This window comes from Chiloscyllium punctatum, chromosome 46 (genome assembly GCF_047496795.1).
Source record: "Chiloscyllium punctatum isolate Juve2018m chromosome 46, sChiPun1.3, whole genome shotgun sequence".
Lineage (NCBI taxonomy): Eukaryota > Metazoa > Chordata > Chondrichthyes > Orectolobiformes > Hemiscylliidae > Chiloscyllium > Chiloscyllium punctatum.
The window spans coordinates 16,731,951-16,745,830 of record NC_092784.1 but is presented as its reverse complement, the minus strand read 5'-3'; positions in this window follow the sequence as shown (position 1 = coordinate 16,745,830).

Genomic DNA, 13,880 nt, shown 5'->3' with positions numbered 1-13,880 from the left:
GAATTGGGGGTGGAAATCTCCTAAGAGATGTGGGAGGACGTCTGGAATAAACGTCAGGAAGATGTCTATCTGTAACAGAACTCAGGCTATCCAATTCAAGAAACTTCATTGGGCTGAGATGGCACCTGTGTGACTTGTAAAGTTCAAGGCAGGAGTGTCTTCAATTTGTCCCATGTGCAAAACAGAAGTTAGTACTCTCACGGATTGTCTGAGGACATGCCATAAGATCTGCATGTGTTGGGACAGAGTAGCAAATGCCTTGGCAAAGATTTTGGGTACTGAGATTGTGTGGGACCCAGTGCCTCTACTTTTGGGATCCCCAAATTTCACTTCTTTGGATGTACACGGGAGGAAATTGTTCGTTATCCTTTTCTTTCGTCCGGGCAAAATGTTTTAGTGAATTGGATATCCGCAGGTTCCCCAGGGCTTTCAAATTGGCACAGGATAGTCATGGAATATATCCCCCTTGATTTGCTTACGAATATGGTGAACCAAAAGATGGAATTACTTTATAGAACATGGCAGACCTTTCTAAACTACATTGACACAGATATATCAGCCTCATTGTTCAGGGCCTTTGCTTAGCCGTGGGCATAGTCCTGGCTGCTTCGGGGGTTCCTGCGACGAGAAATCCTGTATGGGTTCTGTTATGACTTAATATACATTTTAAGACATATGTATCGAGTTATTTATTTACTTATTTATTTTCTTTTCTCCTTTTGTTTAGTTTTCGTAATGTGGGATATCCTATTTAATGGTTTGCTAATTTGGAGAATAGATTAGTAGTTTGTTTTTAAATTCTATATTTGGGTTGATATTATATTCTAAAGCAGAATACACTAGTTTGTACTATTTTTATAATTTTGTAATAAAATTCAAAAATCTTCATTTTATTAAAAACAAACAGGGTGTCACATTTGTAATTTTCTTGTCTTCTGGCACTCTCCCTGATTCCGAAGATTTCTGGAATATCCCCATTGATGTCTCCATCCAGCTTATTTATCCATTTAGTTTTTCGAGCAACTTCTCCTCATCAGCTCTGCCTCCTCAGTCTCTTGATTTTTTTGGATATTATTCATGTCTTCCGCCATGAAATCTGACGTGAAATAATTATTCAGTTTCTCATCTATTATTTGTTCCACGCTACGATCACTCCAGCATCATTTTCCAGTGCCACAATATGCACTTCTGCATCCCGTTTTTGCCCTTAATATATCCAAAGAGACTCTTACACTCATCCTTTCTATCACTGGATAGCTTAACTTCATATTTAATCGTCCCCCTCGTTATTTCTTATTTTGTTGCCCTCTGTTCCTCTTTGTAAGCTTCCGAATCCTCTGGTTTCTCACTGCCATTTGCCATGTTATCTGCTTTTTCTTTTTCTTTTAGCCTAGCCATGCATTCCCCAGTCATCCATGGATGCCTCATCCTCCCTGTACAATGCTTCTTTTACCTCGGGATAAATCTCTGCTGTGACTCCTAAATTGCTCCGAGAAACTCCCGCCATTACTCTTCCACTGTATTTCCTGCTCGGCCCGTCTCCCAGTCAATGTTCCCAGCTCCTCCCTCATGTCTTTGTAGGTGCCTTTATTCAGCTGTAATATTAACTCCGATTCTACTTTCTCCCTCTCAAATTGAAGGATAGGTTTAATCATATTACGATCACTACCTCCGAAGGGGTCCTTCACCTTAAGCTTCCTTCTCACGTCTGACTCACTGCACAACACCAAATCCAGTATTGCCGTTCCCTTGTTGCCTTCAACATAAGCTGTTCCAAATAGCCATCTTGTAGACATTCCACAAATTCCTTTCCTTGCAAACCACTACCAGTCTGATTTTACCAATCCACTTGCATATTGAAATGCCCCCACCCATTGTAACTTTGCCTTTTATACATATATTTTCTATCTCCTGGTCTATCATGCGCTCCAGCTCCTTACTATGATTCAAAGGCCTATACTTTACTCCAACTATGGTTTTACACATTTGTGGTTCCTCAATCCTACCCACACACATTCCACACTATCTGACCCTACATTGAGTAATGGGAACTGAGTGATAGGACGGCAGCACACTTTAGCTTTGTTCTAAATTTATAGTTGAGACATGGAGTAAACATATTTCATTTTAAATTACATTGCAATGTCGCCACAATGTGTTTCTTTGGCCAAATATTCTGTCTGTATTAGGGAAGAATACAAATTGTTGAAACTGTTGGAGAAGAAAGACATGAAGAGGACATGAGTCCATGAGGAGATATAGGTGGGCCAAGTGAACTGGCAAATATTGTTAGATGGAACATAGTAGGAAAAATGTGTCTGTGCTCAAAGATATAGGGGGGTTGAATGGAAACGTAATGTATTTTTTCAGTGGAGAGTTTGGCTTTAGGCACAGAGGAACCAGGCACCTGGGTTACAAAATAAAAACTTTACGTGTACATCATACTTTTAGGGAGCTAAGATAAATGTTGAAACTTTCTGAAACAGAATACATTTAAAAGTAGGGGCGATTTTCTACAGATCTACAAGGTCGTGGAGTAAGCACATCGAGAGATCGATGGCCACAATGATATGAAATACAATCCAGAGAAGATTCACTCAGCTGACTCCTGGGAGGAGCGTTTATTTATGGAGGAAATCTTGAATTGACTGGCCCGGGATCTGCTGGGGTTTAGGCGAACAACATGTGATCTTGTTTAATCCCAGAATGTTCCAAGTAGTCTTTCAAGTTGAATTCTGAAACAATGTTTCAGCTTGTGTGAGAGATTACCATGAGTGGATGGATTATAAAACTGAAGATTGCCTCTGTTAAGAAGTTGGTGATTTGGTGAAATCATCTCATTGTGTTGTGTCTTTGTGGAATTCTCTTCCCAGATAGCGTTGGAGAATAAGACATTGAATATTCCTAAGGCAGAGGCAGGCAGATTATTGACTAAGAATGACGATTTAACATTTTAAGGGCAAAGGAGGAATGTGTGGTTGAGGTCACAATCAGATCATCCACGACCTTATCGCATAACGGAGCTGTTTTGATTCCTTACTCCTGATGCTAGTTTCTACATTTATGTTGTCTTTAGATACTGAAACAATTACCACACTTTTCTCATGAACATGAAGACTTTTCCTTTCAGATTATTGGGCACAACGTTCCATACGTGTCTTTTAAATGGCACTCCAAAGCGCTCAGGAAAGATTCATGATGTTGAAGAGAGGTCAGGAGCATAGGATAAAGGGAAAGCCTCTCTTGAAACTGCTGTAGCAATCAGATTGGGTCGAATGGATAACTTTAACAATGCAGATTCCTTTAAGTTGTTCTTGTGAGGCGCGTTTCATTACCAAGGCCAGCATTCTGGTGCCTGTGTTTAATTTCTATTCAGAATATGGTGATGCACCCCAGGGGTCCTTGTGCTGCAGGAACACGAACAGGAATGTTACAAAGAGAGAAACGGGGTTCTTAACAATTTGATAGTGAAGGGAGAACGATATAGCTTCAAATCCTGTGTGTCCTTGGAGATTGTATTCTTCACTATTTGATGCTCACAAGCTATGGAAATAGTGAGACCACATTCTCTGTTTCCAACAATTAAAGTGACAGTCATACAGCATACAAACCGGCCCTTCAGCCCAATGCAACTACATCAGCCAGAAACCAACAAACTACATTGTCCCAGTTACCTGATGATCTATAACATACTATTCCCTGCCATTTTGCGTTTAAATGCCGAGTTACCGTGTATCTGTGACCTGAGCTTTTATTCTTTCAATTTATGCACGAAATGGTTTCACGGAAATAGATCACACAACATCAACGACAGCGACAAGCTCATTGGATCAATAAGATGTTCTCATTGTTTAATAATTATTAGAAAATCGAATTGTCTTTTTAGTTCATTTGGGATTTTAATGGAGCTAGACCAGCATTAATTGCCGCTGAGACGTTCCAGTCCAGTTGGTGTTGGTCCATTCAAGTGGCTGTTGAGAGGGAGTGCCAGTTGCGCATATTATGTCCTGGTTCAACTGGGAGTAAATATTAGTGCTGATGGATGGAGTGTTACACAAGCCGCTCGCAGGAAAACCAATTCTTTGTCAATGCGAATATATGAGAAGGAATTTATTATTCTTCAGAGAAATAAAAACCTTACACGAGAAGCCTACATAATAATGAAGCAAAGTCTGTTTCTATGTTATTGGTGTCCTTAAAATAATGATGTCAAACAGCTGAAATAATGCTGATGCTGTCGTTGGACGATTCTTGTACTGGGCATGTGGATTAACATGGATGTTTTAAGAGATGTATGGGCTGACCTAGGTTGAGTAAGTGCTGATACTCCATGGGATGATGCTGGTTTGTAATCACACCACTTACTGAGCACAGTTCGATGGAACAAACCAACAAGTTTCATTGGTTGCCGCTTCAGGCTATATCAGAGCTTTCATGGCTGTCACCACATGACATCTTGCATTAAAGACAAGGCCCATCGGGTCTGCACCATCCAATGCCCATAACAAGTGCTTTATAATGTTTGTGAGGTTTCCTTTCTTATCCGCCCTCTCAGGCAATGCATTCTAGACATAAACCATCGCCTGGGTTCAAAACAGATTCCACAAATCCTCTCTCCATGTCTTGTCTTTCATTTTAAGCATGATCCTCTTTAATTTTTACCCTTTGGCTGAAGGGAACAGCTGCTGTCTGTTCACTCTGCTCATACCCCTCATGCTCTTATACACCTCTGTTAGGTTCAGTTTCCTCCCACAACGCAGACAGGTTCAGTAGATAGACAATGCTAAATTACCCATCATATGCAGCTAGGTGTGTTAGCTGTGGGAGATGCAGGGACAGGTTAGGAGTCGGGTAAGCCATGCGAAATGCAAGAATGGGGTGTGAGGTGGGTTTGAGTGCAATGCTCTGCAAAGGGTCAGTGTGGACTTGATGGACCAATGTCCAGTACAATAACAAAAATAAAGGTTAAATCAAACAAAGAAAGATGCTGGGGTTCTGAACCAAAAGGAAACAGAGTGTTGGAGAAATGGAGTAGGTTTGGCAGCCTCTGTCGAGAGAATAACAGAGTTAGCATTTTGAGTCCACTCGCCATGCATCAGTCATGAAAGCATCTGGGAAATAGTGTAATATGTGTTGGTGGATTGAGTTAGATATATGGAGAAATAGAGACAGAAAAAAAACAAAGGAACTGTGGATAATCAGCTGGTATGGAAATAAATTGAGAGATCATTTTCACTTATTTCTCACCTTTTCCCATATCCCTAGTATCATGCCCATGTAGATATATATATCCAAGTCCCTGTTTCAAGGGAGTTCTGTCCCCTCTACCTCTCCATGCTGGGTGTGGTCATCTTCTTTTCTTAATTAATGGGACATGTGTGTTGTTGGCACGGCCAGCATTCATTTCTCTTTCCGAGTTGATTTGAGAAATTGCTGGAGAACTGCATCTCTGAACCACTGCACTTCTAGATTCTGTAGACTGGCCGTGCTCAGGTCTGTCTGGTTTCACTTATTTGAGACCTTGTAGTGTATAACTGAATATCAGACTTGGCCATTACAAAGAGCATTTGAGAGTCTACCACTGCTGACGTCTGGAATCACATGCATGCCAGCCCAGTGAACATAGCAAATTCCCTTCCCGGAAGGACACTAGTGTGCCAGATGATGTTACTTCTGACAACCATCAATATTTCATTAGGTAGTTAATTCTAAATATTTTCATCAATTCAAATTCCACCATCTGCTGTGGCGGGATTGAAGTCCGGGTTTGGGTCATCACCTGGGAAATGTAAACCATTGGGAAATATTTGTGGAGATCTCAGAATTTATAGTCTAGAGAAAATGCTGTTAGACCATCACCTTTCCTAGCATCTCCACCCTGTTATCGTGACTGAGGAACAGAAAATTGTGCAGTTACATTGTCAACTATTTCCATGGAGAGCAGATCTATTCATATTTCAGGGACTGCACTGAAATGTAACAGTTTATTAACCAGGAACAGAAACAGAGGAGAGGTAGACATATTCAACACTGACTTATTTTGCCATACATGTACGTAATGACTTGCTGTAGACATTGGTACGTTAGTGTAGGTTCTCTGGATGGTTTTCTTGGATTTGCATTGTCGGCTGCTGCATTCATTCAGGGACACGAGAGGGCCTGTTGTGCCTACTCTGTGCAAGGTATTGGGATACATCTTACAGTGTATCTGGGTCTGCGGAGAAAGCGTAGGGAGAAGCAGGGCACTGCACTATTCTTTCTATGATTTCCACAACTATTTCCCAATGGTATACCTTTCCCAGGTGCAAAGAGCGAAGCCAGTTTATTTGAACAATGAGGAGGTCACAGAGCTGCGCATTCTCACACCAGGGAGAGGACTGCACTTAAAATGTCCATCAACCATTTTGATCCTGGAACCTTACAGGCAGGAATGGGGACATATCCATTATGTCTGGGCCCCATCCTCTCACGGATTCACGAGGTGACAGAGGCCATCTCTGTCCGGTGAGGTGAATAGATTTGTTCTGTCCAAACAGAAAAAGCAACAGAAAATATTTTTGGAAATATTAGAGAACAGGGTGACTGCGAAAACGAGGAACTTCAGGAAGTTTAGAATTTAAAGCTGAAGTCCTGGAAAAACTTATGGTGTTGAAGGTTGGTAAGCTGTTGGAACAGAGGAGTGATGAACTTAGAGGGCGACAACGATAGGGTTGGAGAATTGAGCTTGCTGGATAAGTCTTTTCGGAGCTGGTGCAGACAGAATGGGTCAATAGCGTCTTTCTCTCCTGCCTTTTCCTTAATTATATGAGGGTGGTTAAAGCTCTTTAGATTCTGTAAAGGATCCTGCAGACTGGAAAACGGCTATTAATACCATACCTGTATACAACAGGACGGAGGGTGAAAACAGAAAACCAACTGGGGGTTAAGATTATGTCATGAGTGAGGAAACTATGAACAATTTTTGTAATTATTCAGAAATAGATCATTGGAGAACAATGATATGATTGAGCAGCGCCAACCTAGATTCAGGACAGGAAAATTATCTTTGAAAAACATATGGGAGTTTATGGAGTGTATTGGTTGTGACATCGACGAGTGATAACGAGGGTGAACGGTGTATTTGAATTTTCAGAAGAAGGTTGACACGGTTGCTCACAAGTGAGTGATAAAAGTTATAGTCCTTGGGTAAGTGGGAGATATCCTACATGGATTGAGAATTGGATGATGGAGAGAACACAGAGACTCGGGGCGCTTGGAGCACCGCTATTTGTCACACAAAGAAGTGATTTGAATGTGAAGGTGAGAGGTTGGGAAGTGCGTTTTGCAATAAAGGACCTGGATGCTCTTGGTCATAAGTCATGAACAGAATTCATTCAGGGCATCCATTAACTGTACAGGATATGAAATGCGAGCCTTCGTTACAAAATGAATCATTTTTAGGAGCTGTGGATTGTTGTTGAGGCAGCATTTGGGCTATTGTGCACAGGCTCTCTCTCCCTTATAAATCCTTGTCATAGAGGCAGTGCAAAGCTATCTTCTCACAATAATCTCTGGGATGATGGTAACATGAAGAGGGTGGGAAATAATGGATACTTAATTTGTTGCATGGTGACAAAATAAGAGTTGACTGCATTGAAACCTGAAGATCATGGACAAACACACATTCTTTCCATTGAAAGACATCGATGACATGAGAAATTGCATTTTCCCCATGATATGTGCTTCTTGGCAGTTTATGTAGCACTGTGGAGCTTCCATGTTCGTTGAGAGAGAGCTTCAGGCTTTGACTGACTCTCACCACATCAAGGTGCAGTTGGTGTATGATCCTGCAATGAGCGTCACATTGTTCACAAATCTGCCAGCAGCTGCAATGCCAAACTTCTGAAAGAGTTAGCCATTCGCAATAGGTTCTGCCCTCCATAGAGAACACAAGTCTCCCTTCTCAGAGATGGAAGATGCTTCTTTGAGACTTCACATGAAACATTTGTCTTCTGTTTTCACTATCAGCAAACCACGTTGATTTCTCAATTGTGTACCATTAGCAATGGAGACAGGAGGAACAACATGGAGCAGTCTATCCGTGCAGTCTCTGCTTCATTGGTTGGTATGTTTGGGCGTCGATAAAATCCTCCTATTTCAGTACAACGGGCTTGAGGGGCTCAATGGCCCCATCCTGGTGTTAGGGGAGAAGCTCAAGGGCCTGATTGGGCAATACCTGGTTCCTTTTTAACAGGTCAATGTGTTTGACTGGGCTCCTTGTCTTATTGTGGAATAGGCAGGGGGGATTGAATGGACTATCACTATTCTTATTCAATAGTGTTGATGGGCTGAATGAGCTCCTCACATACCTGTGAAGTGAGCTTGAGGTGCTGAATGAACTTTTCCCTTTACTGTGGTAATGAACTGTGCCCAGTAGTACTTTTGCATGAATGTTACTGACATTTTATTAGCACAAGCCTGAATGCTAATCCGGTATTGCTGCACATGGACACAGACTGCTCCAGAAGCTGAGGGAGGACACGTTATTCTGAACATTGTGTGATCTTCATTGACCTTCCCCATTTCTGAGCTTATGATGGGGGGAAAGACATTGAGGAGCAACTGAGGATGCTTGTGCTGTGGATCTCCCGCAGCGATGTTCTGCGACTGAGGTGGTGGATGTCCAAGAACCACAGCGATCTGCTTTGTGTTGAATCACTCCAACCATAGAACATAGAACAGTACAGCACAGAACAGGCCCTCCAGCCCACGATGTTGTGCCAAACATTGAACCTCATGTAAGGTAAACCTAATGTACGAACCCTCAAATTTCTATGACCATATGCATGTCCAGCAGTCTCATAAATATCCCCAATGACCTCGCTTCCACAGCTGCTGCTGGCAACACATTCAATGCTCGCACAGGTCTCTGCATAAAGAACCCACCTCTGACATCCCCTATATACTTTCCACCAAACAGCTCAAAACTATGACTCCTCATGTTAACAATTGCTGCCCTAGGAAAAGGTTTCTTGATATCAACTCTATCTATGCCTCTCATTATCTTGTACACCTCAATTAGCTCTCCTCTCTTCCTTCTTTTTTCCAATGAAAAACTTCCGAGCTCAGTCAACCTCTCTTCGTAAGATAAGCCGTCCATTCCAGGCAGCATGCTGGTAAACCTCTTCTGAACCCTCTCTAAAGCATCCACATCTTTCTTATAATAGGGCGACCAGAACTGGACACAGTATTCCACGTTGGGTCTAACCAAAGCTTTATAGAGGTGCAACAAGATCTCACGGGTCTTAAACTCAACCCCCCAATTAATGAAATCCTAAACACCATATGGTTTCTTTACAACCCTGTCCACTTGGGTGGCAATTTTAAGGGGTCCATGTAACTGCACCCCAAGATCCCGCTGTTCCTCCGCACTGCCAAGAATGCTGTCGTTAATCTTGTACTCAACTTTCAAGTTTGACCTTCCAACAGGCATCACTTCGCATTTATCCAGGTTGAACCCCATCTGCCACCTCTCAGCCCATCTCGGCATCCTGTCACTGTCACGCTTCAGCCTACAACAGTTCTCTACACTGTCAACGACACCTCCAATCTTTGAGTCGTCTGCAAGTTTGCTAACCCATCCTTCAATCCCCTCATCAAAGTCATTATTAAAAATTAAAAAGAGTAGAGTCCCAAGAACAGAGCCCTGTGGATCACCACTCAACACAGACTTCCAAGCAGAATATTTTCCTTCTACTACCACTCGCTGTCTTCTGTCGACCAGACATTTCTGTATCCAGACAGTTAAATGTCCCTGTATCCCATTCCTCCTGACGTTCTGAACGAGCCTACCATGGGGAACCTTATCAAGTGCCTTGCTGAAGTCCAAATACACCACATCCACCGCTCGACCCTCATTAACTTGTCTAGTAACATCTTTAAAGAACTTAATAAAATTTGTGTGGCATGACCTGCCCCTCACAATGTCTTACTGACTCCATTTATTGAAGCCATGCTCTTCCAGATGGTCATAAATCCTATTCCTCTGAATCCTTTCTTACACCTTGCAGACGACAGACGTGAGACTGACTGGTGTATAATTGCCGGGGATTTCCCTATTTCCTTTCTTGAAGAGAGGAATGACAACCCTGGCCAGAGCCCTTCCATTAACTGTGTTAGTCCTTAACAAGATGGTTTGTCTTAACAAAATCCAACACCTGAATTAAATTCCATCTATCATTCCTTGGTCCACTGGCCCAGTTGGTCAAGATCCTCTTTGATAACCGTATTTGCTGCCCACTACAGCATTCATTTGATCATCAACAAACTTTCGCACAATCACTCCTATATTTTCAACCAAATTGTTTATGTAGATGATGCACATCAGTGGACCCAGCCCTGATCCTTTCTTCAATAATGGAATAAAAACATATTCTTGTCATAGAGCCATACAACATGGAAACTGACCCTTCAGTTGATACCCACCATAATCTGAAACTAAACTCTTCCCAGCTGCCTGTTGCTGTCCCATATTGTACCCACATCCACCCCTTTCTCAGAACGTTCATTCCACACTCAAACCACCCACTGTGTAGCAAACTGCCCCATATCTTTTTTTTGAACATCTCTCTCCTCTAACCTTTAAAATGTGGCCCCTCCTCTTGAGACTCCCCCATCCTGAGGAAAAGGCTCCTACCATTAAATTGATCTATATTCCTCATTTTTTCTCATAAACCTTTATAGCATCATGTCTCAACCTCCAGGCTCCAGTGAAAAAAGACTCAGCCTATCCAGCCATTTTTCAGAACTCAAGCCTTCCATACCCAGCAATATCCTGGTAAATCTCTTCTGAATGCCTTGCAGCTTAATAATATCCTCCCTGTTAACTGGGCGACCAGAACTGGATAGAGTATTGCAGAACAGGCCTCACAAATGTCTGTGCAATCTCAACATGACGTCCCAAATCCTACACTCAATGGACTGAGCAATAGTCAGGCATGCAAAGCACTGTATTATCCATCCTGTGATGCAAGCTTCAAGAATTATGTACCTGAACTCGGAGGTCCCTCTGCTCTAAAACACTAACTGAAGCCTTAACATTAATTGTATAAGTTCTACCCTTGCTTGTTTTACAAAATGCATTCCCTCGTATTTATTCAGATTGAATTCCTTCTCTAGTTTTTCAGCCCATTCACTCCCTTCATCAAGATCCCTTTGTAATCTCAGAAAACATCCTTAACTGTCCATGGTGCCACCCTCCAGCCTGCCAGCCCATCGCACATGGCTGTCAGTAGTACATATACCTTTGCTAGGGGCTGCACATTTTCTTCCCTAGCATCCCACAGTGTCCTGTGATACACTTAATCAGGTTCTGGGATTTGCCATAGCTTTGTGTTTTCAAACATCCAGCACCACCTCTTTTATAACTTGCACTCTTTTCAAGTCATAGAGATATACAGCATAGAAACAGACCCAGCGGTCCCCAACTCGTCCAGGCGAACCAGAAGATTTAAATAAATCCATTCCAATATCCAGCATTTGGCCCATAAATGTCTACACCCTTTTAGATTAGATTACTTACAGGATAGATTAGATTACTTACAATGTGGAAACAGGCCCTTCGGCCCAACAAGTCCACACTGACTCGCCGAAGCATAAACCACCCATTCCTGTACATTTACCACTTTAGCTAACACTACGGGCAATTTAGCATGGCCAATTCATCTGACGTGCACATCTTTAGTACTGTGGGAGGAAACCTGAGCACCCAGAGGAAACCCACGCAGACACGGGGGGAATGTGCAAACTCCACACAGTCAGTCACCTGAGTCGGGAATTGAAACAGGATCTCTGTTGCTGTGAGGCAACAGTGCTAACCACTGTGCCACCATGCCGCCCATCCTTACTATTCAGATGCCCATCCAGATACCTTTTAAATGTTGTAATTGTATCAGTCTCCATTACTTACTCTCTCAGCTCACCATGCGTGTGAAGAAGCTGTCCCTTCAGTCCCTCTGTAACCCATTCACCTCTAACCTTAAACTTATGCCTTTAGTTTTGGGCTCCCAAACGTCTGGGAAAAGGCCTTGAATGCTTCCCCTATCCATACCGCTCATGTTCATATAAACCTCTGTCAGGTCATCCCTCAGTCTCCGATTCTCCAGTGACAGGAACCCCAGCTTATTCACCACAACCCGGGAAACATCTTGTAAATCTTTTCGGAGCCCTTTCAATTTTCACAACATCCTTCCTGTCGCAGAGAGACTGGAATTGCAGAGTACTCCAATTGTGGTCGAACGTATTACTCTTGCTCCATGAGTTCCCCAGTCTTTCTCCACAGTAAGTTCTGGTGTGAAAAAATAATTTATGATCTTAGCAAATATACTGCAGTTCCACACATCGATGGCCTCATTGATCTTTAAAGGACACTATTTTGTCCTGAGTTACTTATGCACTCTTAATATAATGATACAATCACTTTTCGATTCCCCTTTCTTTCTCTGCTGAGGCTGTTTCATTTAGCCTTTCTCCATTCCTGTTTTCTACTCATAGTGTATTCCTACAGCCCCTGTATATCCTCAGGGATTGCCTTGATCCAACTGGCTATACCTGACATGTGCCCCCTTTTCCTTGACCCGACCCTCAATATACGGCCAGTGATTTCGAATGCTGTCAGCATTGACCTGCACACAAAGAGGAAAATGCTGGCGCTGATCGATCAGTTTATCTCACTTTTAAAATATTCTCATTTGCCAAACGTCCCTTTCCCTGTAAATAATTCCCTTCCCCAATCACATTTTGAAAGTTCCTGGCTAATACGATCAAGATTGGTCAGGCTCCATTTTATAACTTGCACTTGTGGACGAGGCCTGTCCTTTTCCAAATCTGTTGTCAATCTCCTCGAACTGTGGTCACTTTGGCAAAATGCTTTCCCACGCACACCTCAGTCCCTTTCCCTACATTAATTCCCAAGTGGAGGTCAGGTTTTGCCCCTTTCTCTTTTCAGGCCATTTACATATTGATTGGGAGTTTTCTGGAACACAATTACCAAATTCCTCCCTTGCAATCACTGAACACTGACAGTCCCAGTCTAGGTTTGGAAAGTTCAAAAACCCCAACCATAACAGCCTCATTATTATGGTTGATATTTAAGATGTCCCGCAATATTTGTTCCTCAGTCTGCCACAGATTATTCGGGGTCAGCAGTCCGAGCGTATCAAAGTGATGACCCATTCTTATTTCTCAGTTCCACTAACATAGCTTCACTGGGGGATCCCACTGGAATATCCTCTCTAAGTACTCCTGTGATGATTCATGCAATTAAAACCGACCACCACACATCCTCTCTTGCCTCCCCTTCCTGTAGCTTCTCTACCTTGAAACAATGAACTGCCAGTCCTGTCCCTCCCTCAGCTGTGTTTCTGTAATAACTATAATATCCCAGTCCCATGTTCCAATCCATGCCTTGAGTTCATCTTCCTTAGCTGTCTGGCCCCTTGCATTGAAATAAATGCAGTTTAATCATCCGTTTTCCCCCATTCCCTTCTATGTTCTTGCCTGCCTTGACTGCTGAAATTGCTGTCTTTAACTCGTGTACCAGCCTCAATCTTCTTTCTGACCTTATGTCTATTTAAGGTCCAACACCCTGCCAGACTAGGTTGTATTCTCTCAAGCAGCTCTCGCAATTCACCCCACCAGGATATGGGTCCATCTCCCGCTCCCAGTTGAGATGCCTTTCCCACCCTGTCTCCCTGTGCTGACACTTTCAGGGATCTATGGACTTGTCCACCAAGGTGTCTATATTCCTTAGAACCTACCGCAAGGACCTACAGTTTATTATGTCTGTTCTTCGCTTATCGTTCCTCCCACAGAGTATTACCTCACTTCAATCAGAACTAAAC